Source organism: Rhinatrema bivittatum, chromosome 4 (genome assembly GCF_901001135.1).
Source record: "Rhinatrema bivittatum chromosome 4, aRhiBiv1.1, whole genome shotgun sequence".
Classification (NCBI taxonomy): domain Eukaryota; kingdom Metazoa; phylum Chordata; class Amphibia; order Gymnophiona; family Rhinatrematidae; genus Rhinatrema; species Rhinatrema bivittatum.
The window spans coordinates 65569409-65590977 of NC_042618.1; positions in this window are offsets into that span (position 1 = coordinate 65569409).

Below are 21569 nucleotides of genomic sequence, written 5' to 3' on the forward strand. Positions count from 1 at the left end.
TTTGGTGTGCCGGTTTTCCCGCCCTCCCCCGATTTATGATTTTTAACGATTTTTTAAAAAAACAAAACACGACAATATGATTTACCTCCCCCCCCCGAGCCAAAATCGATTGTTAAGACGATCGATCACACGATTCACACCCCTATTAATAGCCGTTAATGGACATCTCCTCCAAGAACTTATCCAAACCTTTTTGAACCCAGCTACACTAACTGCACTAACCACACCCTCTGGCAACAAATTCCAGAGCTTAATTGTGCATTGAGTGAAAAAGAATTTTCTCCAATTAGTCTTAAATGTGCTACTTGCTAACTTCATGGCGTGCCCCCCTAGTCCTTCTATTATCTGAAAGTGTAAATAACCGAGTCACATCTACTCGTTCAAGACCTCTCATGATCTTAAAGACCTCTATCATATCCCCCCTCAGCCATCTCTTTTCCAAGCTGAACAGCCCTAACCTCTTCAGCCTTTCCTCATAGGGGAGCTGTTCCATCCCCTTTATCATTTTGGTTGCCCTTCTCTGAACTTTCTCCAACGCAACTATATCTTTTTTGAGATGCGGCGACCAGAATTGTACACCGTATTCAAGGTGAGGTCTCACCAGGACCACACTTCTCCATTTTAATGCATCTTAGTTAATGGAATCAGTATTTGTAAAACCTTTTCAGAAGAATTGTGTCCTGGATTCCCTGACTCACAGGATATTGAACATCCAGTGGCAGAAGAGAATTTGGGGCCTGAGGTCAGTAGCATCTTAGTTTCCAGTGAGGAGGTGGAAGAGGCAGATGTCCTGACAGGGCTGAGATTATACATAGCAAAGGGGAAGACCAACTCCAAGCCTGTACAGCCAAGCTCCTTCCCCTAATGATGTCACATGGAAACAATAAGAGGCCTCCCTCCAGGGATTTCCTCTGGCTTCTCCCTGCCTAGAGCTTTTTACCAATTTGTCTCTCATTTGGAGCCTTTGGGTGTTCATGCCACTCTGGGTGGCTGCTTTGTGCCTCTCATGGTCCTTTGAGGTCTTCAGGTCACTCTTTCTGCTACTGTGACCCTGTTTTCCTGACACGTTTGGTGCTTTCTTCCTCTATCAGGGTAGCTTGAGCTGTTCGTGCCTCACTTGGTGCTAGTGTGCTCCTCTTGTCCTGCTTTGAAAGGGTGGGGGCATCATGCCACTGTTGTTGGTGCTCCTTTGCCCCTCTTTTGAAGGCTTGAGGTGTTCTGGTCACTCTTGCTGCTGCTTTCCTTCTCTCTTTGTACCTCGGAGACCTCCTGCCACTGTTTGTAGTGTTCTGTCCCATTATAGGTCCTTGGGTTATTCGTGCCACTTTTGGCTCAACATTGACATACTCTTAATGTGTTGAAGTACCCTTCACCCTTCTGCTGATGTCTACCCTCAAGATTCATTAGAAGTGATTAGAAAACCCCAATTTAGGAGCACCAAATAGGCTGCATCACTTCCCTCAATAACTTTAATGGAAAACAAACCAAACAAATAATTGTAGTCTGTAAAATAAATAAATAAACTTAAATGAAATGTTTACCTCTGCACATCCCCCACTTGTCATTTGCACACACTTTTTCTGCAGGTATAATTTTGCAGGAAAATTATATGCAAAGATTTGGAGATGTCATCAATGTGTGACCTCTTCTTCCCTTAATGTATACATAACCCTTGGAATGCCTTTTCAATGCAGCTAAAATTACTCATGCTGTGAAGCAAGGCCAGTGGCGTGGCCACGGGAGAGCCTGGGTGTGCAATAACCCACCCAGTTTCGGCTCAGAGCCAACTGGAAGAGGCTTATAGGAGCAATGCCATCACAGGATCCCATCCCCTTGATGGCAAAGAGGATCCCTCAGAAGAAGCAAGGCCATCGCGGGACTCCATCCCTGCGAAGGCACAAAGAAGGGCCGGAGCTGTAATGCCGCAGAAGGATCCCATCCCCGCAGTGCGAAGAGGATGGCCAGAGCTGCAAGGCTGTCGTGGCCGGGATCCCATCCCCATGATGGCGAAGAGGAAGGCCGGCGCTTCAATGCCACTATGGGATCCCTTCCCATCCTTGTGGCAGCAGAAGTAGGACTTTGACTGTGCCTAATGAAAAGGCCTTGCATGTGTATGTGTAAGAATGGGAGCTTGAATGAGTGTGTGGGGTGAGAATGAGAACTCGAATGTTTATATGTGGGTGAGAATGGAAGCTTGAATGTGTATGTGGATGAGAATGTGAGCCTGGATGTGTGTGTGTGTGTGTGTGGGGGGGGGGGGGGTTAGAATGGGAGCTTGAATGTGTATATGTGGTTGAGAATGGGAGCCTGGGTGTATGTGGGAGTTAGAATGGGAGCTTGAATGTGTGTATGTGGGTGAGAATGGGAGTCTGGGTGTGTGTGGGAGTTAGAATAGGAACTTGAATGTGTGTATGTGGGTGAGAATGGGAGCCTGGTGTGTGTGTGGGAGTCTGGTTATGTATGTGAATGAGCATAGGAGTTTGAATGTGTGTGTGTGTGTGAGAGAGAGAATGGGAACTTGAATGTGTGTATGTGGGTGAGAATGGGAGCCTGGGTGTGCATCTGTGTGTATAAGAATGGGAGCCTGGGGGGCTGAGAGAGAACTTGTGTGTGTGTATGATAGAGCATGTAGAGTGAGAGCTTGTCTGTGTGTGTGTAGAGAATGTGAGCTTGTTGGGGGGAAAGCATATGAGAGTAAGAACTTATGTGTGTGAGGGAGTCTGTGAGAGAAAGCATGTGTGTGGGAGGAAGGGAAGAAGACAGTAGGAGAAGAGAGACAATGAAAAGAAATTAGGAAATGAGAAACAAGGGATGAAATGTGAAAAAAAAGACTGGGACCAATTGATTAGAAAAATACAAAGATCAGACAACAAAGGTAAAAAAATAAAATTATTTTGATATTTTAGCAATTGGAATATGCCATCTTTGGTAATGTGTATTTCTTATATTTTTGTATTTTGCTCTTTAATCAGTATTCCTCTGTTCAGAGTCTAGTTTCTCAGGCTTTCTATTTCAATTTTGTTTGTGTGTTTCTGTTTCTAATTTGTAATCTCTTATTTTTATATTAGGTAAGGGTCCGTCTCTGTTTTGTCTGTGTGTGACTGAAGTGCAGTATTTCTGCTCGCATGTAGTTTCTCTGTTTTAGTAGTCCAGCTTGTTCTGTTATTCCATTAGGTGATCTAGTAATGTTCTAGGGCCTGGTGTAGTATTTGCATTGCTGCTTTTTCATAAGGTTGCTGTTATTTGCTTCCTGAAAGTCAGTGCTGTGACTGTAATAGGGATGTGAATCATTTTTTGACGATTTAAAAAAATCGTCAGATATTTTTTAAATCGTCAAAAATCGTTAGAGTGCGCGAAACAATAGAAATTCCCCCGATTTATCGTGAAAAATCGTTAATGGGGTTAGTGTCCACTAACGGGAGTTATTTGGGGGAGGGCGGGAAAACCAGCACACCAAAACTCCTCCTAAACCCACCCCGACCCTTTAAAACTAATCCCTTACCTTCCCCCATCCTCCCGAACCCCCCCAAAACCTTTTAGAAATACCTGGTGATCTACTGGGAGTCCCGGGAGCAATCTCCCGCTCTCGGGCCGTCAGCTGCCATTAATAAAAATGGCGCCGATGGCCCGATAAAACAAACCCACCCCGACCCTTTACAAATGACCCCTTTGCTTCCCCCACCCCCCCAAAACCTTTACATGTACCTGGTGGTCTAGCGGGAGGTCCGGGATCCATCCCCTGCACTCATACCCTCGGTGCTGGACTGGTCGGTCCCTGTGACATAGTGAGGGCAAAGGCGATCGGCGCCATTTTGAGTACTGGCATCCGACAGCCGGAGTGCAGGAGGTCGCTCCCGGACCCCCGCTGGACTTTTGGCAAGTCTTGTGGGGGTTAGGAGGGTCCCCCAAGACTTGCCAAAAGTCCCTGGGGGTCCAGCGGGGGTCCGGGAGCGATCTCCTTCACTCAGGCTGTCAGTAAGCAAAATGGTGCCGATAGCCTTTGCCCTTACTATGTCACAGGGGCTACCGGTACCATTGGTCAGCCCCTGTCACATGGTAGGAGCACAAGATGGCGCCGATGGCCATGTGACAGCGGCTGACCAATGGCACCGGTAGCCCCTGTGACATAGTAAGTCAGAGGCTATCGGCACCATTTGATACCGGCACGGAGGGTATGAGTGCAGGGGATGGCTCCCGGACCCCCCTCCCCCCCCACTAGACCACCAGGTACATGTAAAAGGTTTTGGGGGGGTTCGGGAGGGTGGGGGAAGCTAAGGGGTCAATTTTAAAGGGTCGGGGTGGGTTTTTTTTTATCTGCTCGGGCCTCACTAAAAAAAAAAATTACCCATGTGAATTGGAATCGGAACAGATTCCGATTCACATCTCTACCGATCAGATTTTGTTCTCCCTCCAGCCGAACCCGATCGTTAAAACGATCGGGCACACGATTCACATCCCTAGACTGTATGGTATGGTAAGGTTCTAGAATCCTCTTTCTTTGCAGGAGTTTATGTTACTTCACAAAATAGCAGTGGAGGGGTTTTTTTTATTGCGGAGGTGACACCAGAATTTGAATATTTTTTTTCATGTTGGTTGTAATGTGAATTGTCCTAGCTCTGCTCTGCACCTCTTCTGTTGATTAATGATATTTTATTGTAGTTATGATATGTGCTTTCTGCAATGATGATTCATGAAAGAATACATTAATTTTAGTTTTATTACGATTGATTGGATCTGATGTTTTCTTTGCTTATTACATGATATCATTGTGCATTTATAAACTGCAATAAATATAAAATAAATTAATACAGATTAGTAAGGAATTCTTAATTTTGGTGAGTGCTTGAAATAATTGAGGTAAAATGTTTTGAAGCTTCATGCATGATGCATAATAGCTGTTGCAAACTACTTAGAAAGCCATTGTAGGGTGCAGTATATGACATTATTTATCAATAAGAATACAATTAGTAGGTCTCAGACCTGCATGCTTACAGCCCATCCATTTTAAACTTGTGCCCACTCAGAACATCAGTTCTGGCTATGCCACTGAGCAAGGCACAGACTTTTAACCATATTGAGGGAGGGCAGTACTCAAACAGTCGATTAACATAGGTTAAATACTTTTAACTTGTAACATAATAAATGATGGCAGAAAAAGGTCAAAAAGGTCCATCTAGGTTGCCCAGCAGCAAATGTATGCACAGTTATCCAAAGACGATCATATTCCCTCATGGAAACCAACCTCCAGTCCTGTTGTGCCCCCTTTAGGGTTGCAGCTGCTGATCCGTGCAGGTTGCCCCATGCTTACCAAGAAGCTCAGTGCTTCAGTAGAAATTGTTTTGAAAACTAACCTCAGTAGAAACACTGCGCTTTTAAATTTTGCTATGTATTGTCTAGTTAGGTCCAGAATAACCACACATTCATATGCAGATGCTCACCAAAAAAACACTGCTTCTGTCAAAATGACCTTTTAGCTATGTAGTCATAACCAGTGCTAATCCTATTATTTCCTATTGGGTTTTTTTATCAACTTCCTACAACTGCCATTTTATCTTGCACTATGTGAATGGAGGCTCTCAGCTGGGGCACATCACACTCTTAGGATGTATAAAACACTGGTATCCTCCACGAAATTCACAGCTCCATTTCTCCCGAGACCATGCACTTGATCCCCTGTCTACATGAAGGCTGTCTGAAAATGCATCAACTCAAGTGTCAGGAAAATAATTCATCACCTTCTTAAGCTGTAATCCATTCTTTTAAAGCACTTTATACTTTCTGTAAGCTACGCAGATATGTGTGGGGCTCTTTTTTTTTTTTTTTCTTTTTTGAAGGAATGACTTTCTCTTAATAGCAACATTTTTATAGGTGAACTTTTTAACTTTAATAACTAATGACTGTATATTGGGAGATTTGTGGAATCTCCGGTCATACAATGTCATGCCAAGGGTCATATGTTGTCAATATGATACTGTCACGGCAGTTGTGAGGCTACACTTCTACCTTCTAGGCTAGACGTACAGTATTTGACCTAGCAAAACAGGAAAAGCTGTGATTGCATTTCAGGAGACTGTACTTTCACAGGTAGGCACTAGAATTTCTTCTCCTTTAAATTGTCCCAAGGTTCCGAGACTTAAAATGTGCATGAAATCTTCTGCAACAATCAATTTGAATGCAAAAGTTTGGCTGTTCAAATTATTTTGGCAAAAAAAATCTTTTAAAATGCACTGTTATTAATTGCCTGCTGGCACTTTAATCAAATGGGAAAATTGACAGAGCCAGAGGCATACATCTTTTTGTGGAAAGGAAATTCATTTAAGAAGAAACAGCAGTTCTTAGTGCTTAATTTAAACTGAGAAAACTGTGGAAAATCAACTGCTCTGGAAAATTAATAAAACATTTGCAGCTGCAAACAGTGACTAATTGTACAAGATGAAGACGGCCTAGAATTAATAACTTACAGTCTTCTGTGTGAAGAACCCCCTACTAGTTCAATTTGCTAGAAGATTAAATTACTTCTACATTTGGCGTATGAAAGCAGAACATGAATAAAATGTTAGCTAAAAGCACATCTATTATTTACTGTCTGTGATATGGATATAATCATTTCCAAACAACCACAACATAACGTGACTGGTAATATTTAAATTACTTTTTACCTACTGTACCTGCTTCCTTGGTTTCTACACAATAATACAATGTAAATCCTGCATCTGCTGTTTTGCCCTCTGTGGCGCATCATTTCCTCTCTCCTGAAATATTATGGTCAGTGATTAGGCCTCACTCGTAAGTAGGGGCCATCGCTTTTATTTTTACTTTATTTTTCCCTGTGAATTTCCACGTCATAACATAAAAAAAAAATGAGTGTAAAGGAACTTAGTTATAACACACAGGAGAAAAGGCACTGGAAAAGTCATTTTTTCACTGATTTGTTTTTGTCCTAACATTGAAATTCCCAGGAAAAATAAAATAAAAATGGAAAATGAAGATCACTACTCTTAAGTTTACCGAACAAGTCAATTTTGAACCGCCTTTTGCAAACTTTTCCAGAACAGAGAAAGCAAATGTGTTCCTAAGTATACAATCTAAAAACAAAGTCAGATTGGTAGACCAAGGCAAGTAGATGGAAACAGATGTATTAGGTGTGGTTATAGACATATACTCAGAATTGCCCTATAGAAGGATAATTAATGGGGTATGATACAATTATGAGCCTCTGTTGACAATTAGTTTTTTTTTGTAGCAAGCAGGCAAAAGCAATTCAAGCTTTCCTAAAACACACTAGCTAGAGCTAATGCTGCACACACGAGAGATCATTGAGAAACAAACTTTGGAAACATTTTTGGTTTCCTCCCAGGGTGCCTTGTAGCCCATGCCAAGCCGTAAGGTAGGGCAGAAGTCAAATGTTCCTTGCAGTAGCTCTGGTGTTGTGGGAAAAACTGCCACTAGATATTAGATTAAAACTAAAAATAAATAAAAACATAGCTGTTTCCTCTTGAAGGTTAAGGGTAGGCCTTGTGGAGGGGCTGAGGTAGTCTGGTTAGCAGTGTTTAGTTTGATCAAGGAGTTCCTCATTTCTATATATTTGTTGGTTTGTGTAATTTCTTTGTATTTTTAGTTTTCATTTTTTGATTGTATGCTGCTTTGGGTAGCCTATAAGGGCTGTATAAGCAATCTAAAATCGTTTTAAAATAAATAAATTAATACATAATAATCTTAATTGCCCATAATGTCTAAAGGGTTGTTTACGGTAGGGTGACAATCGTTTGCTGCTGATTGTCTTTCAGAATCTGAAAGCTGCAGCCATAGATTTAGCCAAGAAAAATGCAGTTCGTGATATAACAGGACCTCCAAATTGGGTGCACATTTTCGAGTATGGTCTGAGAGAGATTTTGGGAGAAGGAGCCTCTAAGGTGTTTTTATGGGAGAAGAGGGGAAAAAAATGTTATAAGTGCAATACCAGTAAACCACCACAAGATGGCATAAGGAATATCTGTAAACCCCCTCTGATGTTGTTTAATGGGGAAGTTTCCAGATTAAATTAATGATAGGTCCTAGTGACTTTGGTTCTTTCAAGTTGTTTGGGAAGAAGTTCCTCTAGGGGAAGTGTTCTAGACATCATATTCTCACAGTCTGCTCTGCTGGAGACAAAGAGAAGGATATGGTGTCTGGCAAGGGGATACCTGGGAAAGGCCAGATGTCCAGGATCAAGCATTCCTTTGCCCTGAAGGACAGTAGGATCCAAGAATGGGACCGAAGATGAGGACTGGAACAAGAACCAGGAGAGCAGCCAATGACCTGGACCGGAGCAGGAACCAGGAGAGAAGCCGAGGATGAGGACCAGATCAGGAACCAGGAAACACAGGAACAAGGGCAGGCAAGAGGAAATCACAGAGCAAACTCTGTGTGGGCTGTTGGACCAGCAAAGGTTCGTCAGGCTAGAGCTCCTTACATACAGCCCTCTAGTTGCGACACACCTAATACTAGTCCAGCAAGTTTCCCTAACCTTGTTTCACTTAGTATTTTCTGAAGGGTTCTTGCTGATTCAGGGTCCCTACAGAATCCCCTGGTCTTGAACACCCTGGGATACAGGTTCAATCCCTGCTGCCCCTGACATATATAATCTTGGTTAAAGGTTGCAGGCCTGGATTTGTTAATAAGCAGACTAGGCCTCCAGCCCTTCCCAGGCAACTTGCAGGGAACTGGAGAGGAGGGGGTGAGCGTGGAGCAGAGAAAGCAAAGTGGATCATTTTGAAGAGCTTAGGAGGAACTGAGTGGGGATCACTGGGGTTGATAGGGGATCAGCTGGAAGGTGTATGTCTAGGTGAGAGAGAGAAGTGAATGGGGGAGGGAGGCAGTGATTTTGAGTGTGAGAGAGACAGGATTGGTGTTGGGTGTGACGTGTGGGTTATCTGTGCCAGATTGGGTCAGATGTTAGAGAGGGGATGCCAGGGAGAGCAGAACCAGAGCACAATACTGACATCTGCCTTCTCTTCACTTCGTCCACTGCCCTTCCCTCCTCACCACAATTCAAACCCCCTCTCTTTTGATCTTGGATTCTATTTCCCAGATTCAGGAACCTCCAATCCTTCCTACCTTCTTCCTTCTCCCAAAGTCCTGGAACTTACCCTTCAACACCTTCTACTCCCTGCTCCCCTTCCTCAATCCCAAAATTGTCTTCCCTCTCCCGCCTCTCCCATCACAGATTTCTGATTCTTCCCTCATTTTCCCTATATCTGGTCCTCTCTCCTCCTCTCTCCTCTCCCCATTCTTGATCCTCCTCCATTCTCCCCCACATCAGCTTCCTCCTCTCCCCATCCCTGAGATCTCCTCCCTGTACTGATGCTTGAGATCCCTTTTCCTCGCCCAATAAAAGAAAATTAAATTGCACAGATACAAGGTTTATAATGTAATAGAAAAAATGGAAATATTTGTCAATATACTTCAGAAGTTTTACACTTTTGCATGGAATCTAGCCCTGAACTGCAGCAGTAAACTCTGGGGCTGTGCCTTCGACATACACCCTGTTGTCTGACCTTACTGGGGATGGGGGTAGGGCGCAACAGCACCATCAGTGCCTAGGAGCGGTAAAATCCTAAATCTGTCACTGGCGGGAGGGCTGACTGAGGAGACTCCACCATGGACTGGGAGTAAGGGAGTTGCCAGAAAAGGCTGGCGAGCCTGGGGACCCTTCCTTTCAGCCCTGAAGGAGCTTTCCCCTCAAGGGAAGAAGCCTGAAGCTATAAGAATGATTCTTGAAAAAAGGGGCGGGGAGTGGGCGGGGTGGGGGCGGGACCAAGGCCTTCAGCACAGTGGCTGTGCCGGGGGATCGCACGCCAGCACTTGGCCGGTGCGCGCAACCTACGCCTGCCCAGAGGCAGGCGTAAATAAAGAAATAAAGGTAGGGGTGGATTTAGGTAGGGCTGGGGGGTGTGTTAGATAGGGGAAGGTGGGGGGGCGGAAGAAAAGTTCCCCCTAAGGCCGCTCCGATTTCTTTTTCTCACAGCGCACTGTGAGCAAATCTCTTACAAATTCTTGGTGGATTCTGAACCCGATGGCGGCCCGGGCGGGGAAAATGGAGAAGGAGCGGGATAGGGCCCGAGCACCTGAAACCCACCAGAGGACATGGCAGGCCTGGCAGAAGCGGGTGCGGTATTGCCGGGATCCACCACCGAACTGACAGCCACGGTACTTGCAGCAATTATGCCGGAGCTGAAAAAAAGATCCAACCAGCTACAAGAATTGAATTCAGGCATGGCTGCCATTGATCGCCGTTTTTCTGAATTAGAGACAAGGGTCTCTGAAAACCAAGATGGCCTCCATGTGGCCCAGGTGGAAATAGAGGGGCTTAAAGCAGCGATGGAGAAACAAGCACTAAAGATCGATGACCTTGAGAACCGCTCGAGGTGAGTGAATATAAGGTTGGTGGGCCTCCCAGAGAGCTTTGAGGAACAAAAACTCCCTAGCTTCCTTAAGGGGTGGCTTCCGACGGTGTTGATTCTCACTGGCATGTCCGGCCCGTTTCGAGTGCAGAGGGCCCACTGCCTAGGTCCTAAATGTGCTGATCATACAAAGCCCTGGGTAATAATTGCAAAAATCTTGAATTATGCTCATAAGGTGGCGATCATACTTGCTCTCCGGCTGTGGACCAAACTAACCTATGACAACCACCCGGTCTTAGTCTTCCAGGACTTTTCCGTGACAGTCTCTCAACAATGCGGCATTTTGGTGCCATACTGCTCACAGCTTTATGAGAGGGGCATTCGGGCTGTCCTGGTCTATCCCGCTAAGATGCGAGTTCAGACTGCAAGTGTACGCTGGTTTAATGATGCTGCGGCTGTCCAACAATATTTGCAGTCACTTCCTGCTCTCAGCCAGTCAGGCACTTGAGGGGTGAAGGCTAGCACTCCGGGAGAAGATTTGCTGCACAGCGTTGCATCTTATGGCGATGTGAACCCTAATAGTTGCCTGAGGACCCAATTCAGCAAGGGCAACATGTCTGAGACTTAGCTTGGGATCTTTCTTATTGTTTCAGAATTGTTTTGGTTTACATACCGTTTCACAGTTATATATAGATGTGGGCAAGTTGGAGCTCGCTGTTCAGAGACTTATAGATAATCCGTGGAGTATAAGAGGCTGGACTTCTGGGTTTTATTGTATTTACACACCACTCACAGCCCGCACGGCAGGAAATCTTTATTTTTTTCCTCAATGACGCAGATTGACCTGGAGGCCCCTGGGGGTTAATCTTAGCAGAAACATGGATCAATGCTTACCAGACACAGCTCCCTATACACTTTCTCCATTGATCAATTGATATGTCACTTTATATGGAAGGGGAAAAAAGCCAGAATCCCATTGAAATGGCTGAAACGTTCATGGGCTAGATGGGGTATGGGGATACCCGCACTTAACCTCTATGGGATGGCAGCCAATCTCCACATGCTCAGAAGCTGACTTCTGGGACAGTCTCCCTTTGTTAATATCTTGGCCAAGCATACACTGATAGCCCCCTTGGCTCTGAGCTTTGTTCTTATGAGCCAAGGAACGATAATTCCATCTCTGCTAATGAATCATCCGCTCATACTACCCCTCAGGAAAGCATGGGCCTACCTTACCAAATTTTGGGGGATTTCCAGAGTATGTTCCTATCTATTACCCCTACAAGGAAATTTGGACTTCTCCCCTGGCTCCACCTCGAAGTGTTTCCAGACCTAGAGGCAAAAAGGCATCCTGTAGCTGGGCCATGTTCTGGATGTTGAAGGCTCTATCTTAACTTTTGACTATTTGCAGGAATATTATGGGCTATTGGGGACTCACATGTTTGGGGTATTGCAACTTCGCCACTATATACGATTTTTGGGACTTCCTGCTCCACATTTGGCAGCGTTCAAGGCCTTAGATGAATTTTTTTCAATTTGACCACTTGAAAGCCCCTACTCTTTCAGCTTATTACCGGAGGTTAGCACGTTGTTTGCCCGAGGATTCAGATCAGTTGGCTGTGGAACGCTGGAATCGTGATGGAGCCTTTTTGGTGACACCTATTTTTTCTTTCAGTGTCAGGAGTATGATTCCAAACACTAGCAATATGTATTTTAGAGAAATGCACTTAAAGTTTCTGAGACGTGTATTTATCTCTCTACAAATAGCATTCCATGCTAGTCTAACTTCCACAGCCACATTCAAACACTGCCAGGTGTCCCTAGGGAATATGTTTCACGTCTTCTGGACTTGCCCTAACATTCAAGGTTACTGGCAGCAGATTGTAAGTTATATGAACACATTAGTTGGTGTTAAATTACCAATGTCACCATATTTATGGTTATTTCATTGTATTACTCGACATTTAGTTCCAGCAGGGAGTCAACGCATTCTATTGAAAAAAGCGGGCTTAGTAAGGAAAAAGGTCATCCTTATACATTGGCTGTAGGAAACAACACCATCATTTTGGGCGTGGCGAAGTCACTTTCATAGATTAATGCAAATGGAGAATTTGTCCTCTAGAGGTTCGCCCAGACACCGGAATTCCTTTCTACAGACCTGGGAACCATATTTGCAATCATTACCACACAGAGCCAGAAGTTTGGTACTTAATGGTTAACAATTTCTGCTACGGAGATAACCAGAGAGTATTATGAATTAGATCACTGGGGGGTGGGCTGGGTGGAGGGGCTCATTGTGGGAGGGAAGTCGGGTTGGGGTTCAGTAGTGGACGGAGCGCTGCAGCCTTAATACAGCACCTGAACATGGGTTCGGAACCCGGAGGAGCAAAGGAATAATGTTCTTTTGGGCTTGTTTTGTTTTTAGAATGTTAGCTGTTGCGCTCTGGAGGGGGAAGTGGGGTGCTCATTCCATTGGAATATACCGTGAATACATACCGGCATAACTTTGACCTCTTTGTATATACTGTTTTTTTTAATACAACAGTTTATGGGTTGTATTTCCATGACTGTGCTCTGTATATAGTTTACACTATGTATCACTTAATAAAACATATTGAACATAAAATTAGCATACATGCATGCAAGTAGCCTCTACTTTCAAAGTCCATATTTTTTAAAAGTAAAAAATATGCATGTATTTTCACTTTCACACCCAGATATATGCAAGTAAAACAGAATCAGTCTAGGGGCGATCTGGGACAGGGCCACCACTTACATGCGATAGTTGCTATTTTAAAAGACACTTAGGTAAGTACATTTGCCAACTTACACATTTTTACACCTGCTAATTTTCTGGTGTCAGTGATATTAAATGTGTTTATTGTGTCTTATTGACTGGGTACGAAGTCTGGGTGAACTGGAGGGAGTTGAGACTGAAGAATCAGGAAGGTCTCCACTACCTGGAGAAAGAATGAGTGAACTGCAGGGCAGGACCAGCAGGACTTGGCTACGAAGGCTGAACATCATAGAAGCTAGACTGGTATTCTGCTTAGCCTTCCCTGCAAGTTGAGCTCTTGGGTTCTGGGGGCCAATAGGGCTTAACTGGACAGGTTGGACAGGCTGGATAGGCTGGATAAGGCAGGACAGGCTAGACAAGCTGGACAAAGCAGGGCATACACAGGCTGGGCGTTGTGGGCAAAGACAGACTGGAAGCAGAGGTCTGGGTATTGGTGCAAGGAAGAAGCAGATGACTGGATACCGGAACAGGCTGAGTGTTGGACTTGGCAGAGCATGTCAAGACCAGACAAGGACAGAACTAAACAAGGCAGACTATGGCTGGTCTCAGACAAGGGCAGCACAGAACAGAGAACACTGAGGCTCAAAGGCAGCAACATAGAAGGCCCATAGACCATTAGGCATAAGGCCCAGAGGTCACTAAGAAAGAAGAGGCCTGAGTAAGCCACAGAGCAAGTCCCAAGGGAAAAGCAAGCCCAGAGTCCAAGATAAGGTGAGGCCTAAGTAGGCCACAGGGAAAAGTACAAGAAGGGAAAAATACAAGAAGACAGAAGGCCCAGAGGCCACAAGGCAAGGAGCAAGATACAGGAAGGCCCAGAGGCCACAAACAGAGCAAGGTAAGAGTAACCAGGTCAGAGAGCCAAGGGTGACTCCATGAAATGGCATCTAGGTTCTGGCAAGGCAGGGTTAAATGGAGCTGGAGCTTGGTTTTGGTATGAGCAATGAGGTGGAGCTTGGCAAGGCTGGAGGTGAAGCTCACTGAGGACCCCTGGTGGAGAGGAGGCTGCACCACAGACTGAGTCGGGTGACCAGCGAGGAGATAGCTCAGAGAGCTCGAAACAGAAAATATGTGTATATGAAAGAGAAGGGCTCCAGGGTTGATCTGGGAAACTATAGACCACTGAGCCTGATTACAGTGCTGGGAAAAATCGTGGAAACTGATATAATGAATAAAATCACAGAACATTTGGGTAGACATGTTTTAATGGGACACCGTCAAATATTTTTTCCTTGAAGGACATAAGATATGCCAAACTGGATCAGATCAAGGGTCCATCGAGCCCAGCATCCTGGGTCCAACAGTGGCCAAACCAAGTCACAAGTACCTGGCAAGTACCCAAACACTGAATAGATCCCATGCTAGTAATGGCAGCAGCAAGTATTGGTTATTCCCTATTGATTAATAACAGTCTGTGGACTTCTCTTCCAGGAACTTATCCAAACCTTTTTTAAACCCAGTTCACTAACTGTGCTAACCACATTCTCTAGTCCTTCTATTATATGAGATAGTAAATAACTGAGTTACATTAACCTATTCAAGTCCTTTCATGATTTTGTAGACATCTATCATATCTTCCCTCAGACACTTATTCTCCAAGCTGAACAGCCCTAACTTCTTTAGCCTTTCCTCATAGGGCAGCCATTCTATGCCCCTTATCATTTTGGTCACCCTTCTCTGCACTTTCTCCAGTGCAACTATATCTTTTTTGAGATGCAGCGACCAGAATTCTACACAGTACTCAAGGTGTGGTCTCACCATGGAGCAATACAAAGGCATTATGACATTTTCCATTTCATTCACTATTCCCTTCCTAATAATTCCTAACATTCTGTTTGATTTTTTGACTGCCACAGCACTGACTGGTGTCGGCGTGCGAATCTCAAACCCTTCCATTAACTGAGGGGTAGATTTTCAGACGAGCGCGAACAGCCTACTTTTGTTTGCGCTCCAGGCGCAAACAAAAGTACGCTGGATTTTAGTAGATACGCGCGTAGTCGCGCGTATCGGCTAAAATCCTGGATCGGGGCGCGCAAGGCTATCGATTTCGTATAGCCTGCGCGCGCCGAGCCGCGCAGCCTACCCCCGTTCCCTCCTAGGCCGCTCCGATTTCGGAGCGGCCTAGAAGGGAACTTTCCTTTGCCCTCCCCTCACCTTCCCCTCCCTTCCCCTACCTAACCCACCCGCCCGGCCTGTCTAAACCCCCATCCTACCTTTGTCGGGGGATTTACGCCTCCCGGAGGCGTAAATCCCCGCGCGCCAGCGGGCCTCCTGCGCGCCGGGCCGCGACCTGGGGGCGGGTACGGAGGGCGCGGCCACGCCCCCGGGCCGTAGCCACGCCCCCATACCCGCCCCCAAAACGCTGCCGACACGCCCCCGCAACGCCGCATGCTCCGGCCCCGCCCCCCGACATGCCTCCCAACACGCCCACCTCCGAAAACCCCGGGACTTACGCGAGTCCCGGGGTTCTGCGCGCGCCGGTGAGCCTATGTAAAATAGGCTCACCGGCGCGCAGGGCCCTGCTCGCGTAAATCCGCCCGGTTTTGGGCGGATTTACGCGAGCAGGGCTCTGAAAATCCGCCCGAGTTGAAGATTAATTTAACAGTGGTTAAAGAAGATTGGTAAGTATAGCTTTCAGAAATTTTTGGGCTTATAAAAGTTTGGTGAAGTGAAATTAAGGGATATATTTTTTAGAGTTTGCGTGTGTCTGAGGGTAATAAGCAAGCCAGAGATAGTTAATTCTAGTGTCTGTCTTTCCCACCCACTCAACCCTGAATTTTTGGCACTAGACACTTTCTCATTAAAAATCAATCAGGGTCTTATCTAAATCTTACTATTGCTACCAGCCCTTATTGAAAGTTTAATCATCCCCTTGTAGGACACTAGCTGATTAATTAGTAAATTCACCTGTAAATTTAAAGTACTCTCATTCAACTCCCTAGTAACCTAAACTTAACTGGGAACTCAATAAAACTAAGATGAAGGCAGCAGTCCAGCAGCAAGAGGGGGCTTTCCAGTCTTTTGAATTGAGTGTCACATGTATGATTTTTTACCCGCCGGTGAGATATTGTATGTGTGCACTCAGTGCAAAGAGCTCCTGGCTCTCAGGGAATGAGCCCCGGATCTCTGGAGGTAGAGGGAGACAGAGAGGTACATTGCTGAGACCTTCAGGGACATAGTAGCCAAGTCCCAAATCCAGTCTGGCAGCCCCAGTGCTGCCTTGGATCAGAAAGGTCTCCCAGTAGGAGAACATCACCCTGGTGTAGCAGGAAGCGATCCTGTAGCAAGGACCTGCTCTCCAGGTGATGTAATGTCCTCTCGCACTGAGGACAAGTCTCCCAGGGCTACTGCCCAGGAGGGAAGGGCTAGGCTGGCCATCATAGTTGGGTGATTTGATTATTAGAAATGTAGATAGCAGGGTGGCTGGTGGATATGAGGACCGCCTGGTAACTTGCCTGCCTGGTGCGAAGGTGGCAGACCTCACGCTTCACCTAGATAGGATTATAGACAGTGCTGGGAAGGAGCCAGCTGTTGTGGTACATGTGGGCACCAACGACATAGGAAAATGTGGGAGAGAGGTTCTGGAAGCCAAATTTAGGATTTTAGGTAGGAAGCTGAAATCCAGAACCTCCAGGGTGGCATTCTCTGAAATGCTTCCTGTTCCACGTGCAGGTCCCCAAAGGCAGGCAGAGCTCCAGAGTTTCAATGCGTGGATGAGACTATGGTGCAGGGAAGAGGGATTCAGCTTTGTAAGGAACTGGGAAACTGGGGGGAAAGGGGAGACTTTCCGAAAGGAGGATCACTTTAACCAGAGTGGAACCAAGCTGCTGGCACTGACTTTCAAAAGGAGAAGAGCAGCTTTTAAACTAGAACAAGGGGAACAGCTGACAGTCACTCAGCAGTGCATGGTTCGGAGACATGTATCCTTGAAGGATATTAATGAAACAGGAGAGTTAGGGCATCCCAACAGAGAGGTTCCATTAAAAGCAAACATAGTCCACATGCCTATATGTAAAAAATCACCGAAGCTAATGATTTCTGAATTATCCCAAACAACTGAAAAGCAGGTTGTTAAAACAAACAAAAAACACACTTTGAAATGTAGGTATGCCAATACCTGAAGTCTAAGAAGTAAGATGGGAGAGTTAGAGTGTATAGCAGCAAATGATGAGATTGACATAATTGGCATCACAAAGACTTGGTGGAAGGAGGATAACCAATGGGACAGTGCTATAATCAGGGTAAAAATTATATCTCAATGATAGGGAGGATCAGCTTGGTGGGGGGTGTGGTACTTTATGTCCGGGAGGGTATAGAGTCCAACAGGCTAAAGATCATACAAGAGACTAAATGCTCAGTAGAATCTATATGGTTAGAAGACCCATGTGTGTTGGGTAAGAGTATATTTATAGGAGTAGTCCAAGAAAACAAAGAGGTAGCGATCTATAATAGCCGTCAGTTATAGGAGTATACTACCGCCCACCTGGACAAAATGATCAGACAGATGATGAAATTCTAAGAGAAATCAAGGAAGCAAACCAATTTGGTAGTGCAATAATAATGGGAGATTTCAATTACCACTATACAGAAACAGTTAATAATTAACGTGCAACGAACCACACTTGTCTCACAAAAAGACGTCGCAAAAGCCAAAATTTTTTTTAAATTTTATGTCATAGAATCCTCTTACCGGCGTAACGCCGGTAAGAGGATTAGGCGACTGAATGCGGCATTAAACACCGTATGAATCAGACGGAAGCAAATATTAAGGCATTTAAATATTGAAGCAATTTTGGCGGGAATTAACCTTGCACTTTTTCAAGTCCAGACACTACAACTTTCTGATCAGGACATAGTCCCTGAAGCAGCGCAACCGCGAAACGTACGTCGGACTACAGGAGCTCTTAGTTGTATGAGCACCCTCAATCGGAAATCTTCGCCTATAAAGCACGGCAGTATTGAAGACAAAGGTTTGGAAGCGCGGCGGCGCTCCGCACAAGTAAGTGAAGACAAAGGTTTGGAAGCGCGGCAGCGCTCCGTACAAGTAAGGAAATTCCGCTTCAAATATATTCACCCTAACATCGTCAAAAATATTTTATCATAAATGGACAAAAAAAGATAAAAAGAGTAAATTTAATAAAATAGAGAATTGAAGTAATTCAAAAGACTTTATTGGACTGATGATTAAATGTGACCCGTTGTGGTTGAAAGTGTGGCTTACTGCCTGAATCAACCAAGGGTGGTATGATGGTCCACATTTCTAGATAAATTCTATGCACATAAAATTAAAAAAAAATTTTGGCTTTTGCAACGTCTTTTTGTGAGATTTCAATTACCCCAATATTGACTGGGTAAATGTAACATCAGGACTTGCTAGAGACATAAAGTTCCTGGATGTAATAAATGATTGCTTCATGGAGCAATTGGTTCAGGAACCAACAAGAGAGAGAGCTATTTTAGATTTAATTCTTAGTGGACTGCAGGATTTAGTGAGAGAGGTAACGGTGGTGGGGCCACTTGGCAACAGTGATCATAACATGATCAAATTTAAACTAATAACTGGAAGGGGGACAATGAGTAAATCTGCAGCCCTAACACACTAAACTTTCAAAAGGGAAACTTTGATAAAATGAGGAAAATAGATAAAAACTGAAAGGTGCAGCTGCAAAGATTAAAAGTGTTCAACAGGCTTGGACATTGTTTAAAAATACAATCCTAGAGGCGCAGTCCATATGTATTCCACACATTAAGAAAAGTGGAAAGAAGGCAAAACGATTACCATCATGGTTAAAAGGCGAGGTGAAAGAGGCTATTTTAGCCAAAAAAAATCTTTCAAAAATTGGAAGAAGGATCCATCTGAAGAAAATAGGATAAAACATAAACATTGTCAAATTAAGTGTAAAACATTGATAAGACAGGCGAAGAGAGAATTTGAAAGGAAGTTGGCCATAGAGAAAAAAATTCATAATAAAAACTTTTTAAAATATATCCGAAGCAAGAAACCTGTGAGGGATTCAGTTGGACCATTAGATGACCGAGGAGTTAAAGGGGCTCTTAAGGAAGATAAGGCCATTGCAGAAACACTAAATGAATTCTTTGCTTTCATGTTTACTAATGAGGATGTTGGGGAGATACCAGTTCCAGAGATGGTTTTCAGGGGTGATGAGTCAGACGAACTGAGTGAAATCACTGTGAACCTGAAAGATGTAGTAGGCAGATTGACAAACTAAAGAGTAGCAAATCACCTGGACCAGATGGTATGCATCCTAGGGTACTGAAGGAACTAAAAAATGAAATTTCTGATCTCTTAGTTAAAATTTGTAACCTATCATTAAAATCATCCGTTGTACCTGAAGACTGGAGGGTGGCCAATGTAACCCCAATATTTAAAAAAGGCTCCAGGGGTGATCCGGGAAACTATAGACCAGTGAGCCTGACTTCTTGAAATTCACCGGAAAGCCTAACAGCTGCAGCCCAGCATTTTGTCTCTGATAGTGGCCAAGCTGGGTTACTCAGATGTACCAGGAAAATCCCTTTACTGTTGCTCATTCCCAGATATAAGAGGTGGTGATCCCCGTGCCTGTCTAGCTATTAAGCATTAATACCGGAGCTGTCCTTCAGAAACTCGTCCAAATCTTTTTAAGCTCATTGGACAACAAATTCCACAGTTTAATTGATAGGGCTGTACATTCATTTCAAACAAAACAGCACATTTCAATGAAATTTTCTAGGTTTTTTTAAAATTTTTATTTCATTTTAAAAATGAAACAAAAGAAAAATGATCAACATTTTGTTCATTTTTCATTTCATTCATTTTTTTTTAAAAGGCAGTAGCATCCAGCCCTGGGGTTCTCCTTCACAAAAAGGTTGCAAAACTAAAAAATAAATAAAAGTTCCATTAGACCTTTTTCCTACCCCCCTCACCAGATTATTCATTATAAACATTTTCATGTCATGAGCGATCTCCAGATGCTCCTGCCCCGCCAGTGTTCTATTCAAAATGGTGCAAGAGCACTGGAGAAGCAGGAGCATGTGGGGATTGCTCCTGCCCTTGTGAAGATGTCTACAATTGCAGGTAAGCTGAGGGGCGATGTGTTTGTGTGATTAGGGGAAATGAGGAAAAGGCCAGATGGGACTTTATTTTTAGAATCACGATTTTTGAAGTGAGGAAGAGGAGCCTCAGGGCTGGTGGCTGCTGCCTTTTTTTAAAACACAAAACAAAAAGAAAATAAACAAAATAAACAAGACAGAATGAAAACATCCCACCAATGAAATAAAATCAAAATGAAACAAAAGAAAAACGGCTTGCACATTCCTATTAATTGTGTATTGACGGGAAAAAATACTCTCTCAATTTTGTTTTAAATCTGTCACCAATTAGTTTCTTAGAGTATCTCCTAATTCTAGTACTATTTGAAAAGATATTTACCTATTCCACCCATTCATGATTTTATAAACCTCTATCATATCCTCTCTTAGTCATCTCTTCTCCATGCTGAAGAGCCCTAACTTGTTTAACCATATAGGAATAGTTTCATTCCCTTTATCATTTTTGGCCAGCTTGGAGGATACTTGGCTAATGTGTACTGTGGAGATTTCCTCCGGAGTAAATTTTTGTGCATACCTCCAAGCTTTGTCAAACTCTTACTTATGGGCTCTGGATCTTCTTTCAACCTAAGAATATAAGATCTGCCATTCTGGGTCAGACCAAAGGTCCATCAAGCCCAGTATCCTGTTTCAAACAGTGATCAATACAGGTCACAAGCACCTGGCAGGATCCCAGAAAGTCGATAGATTCCATGCTGCTTAACCATATAAAATTGTGCGCACATGTAAACGCTTAGGGGCGGATTTTAAACCCCCTGCTCGCGTAAATCTGGCCGGATTTACGCGAGCAGGGCCCTCCCATGCTGGCGCGCCTATTTTGCATAGGCCGCCGGCGCGCGCAGAGCCCGGGACTCGCGTAAGTCCCGGGGTTTCTGAAAAGGGGCGTGTCGAGGGCGTCGCCGAGTGACGCTACGTTTGGGGGCGTGGCGTGGCGTTTGGGGGCGGGCCCAGGGGCGAGGCACCGGCCCGGGGTGTTCCGGGGGCGTGGCCGCGCCCTCCGGAACAGCCCCCGGGTCGGGTCTCGGCGCGCCAGCAGGTTGGTGGCGCGCGCGGATTTACATCTGCCTCCAGCAGGCGTAATCCATGGATAAAGGTAGGGGGGGGGGTAGATAGGGCCGGGGGGGGGGGTTAGGTAGGGGAAGGGAGGGGAAGGTGAGGGGAGGGCGAAAGTAAGTTCCCTCCGAGGCCGCTCCGAAATCGAAGCGGCCTCGGAGGGAACGGAGGCAGGCTGCGAGGCTTGGCGCGCGCAGGCTGCCCAAAATCGGCAGCCTTGCGCGCGCCGATCC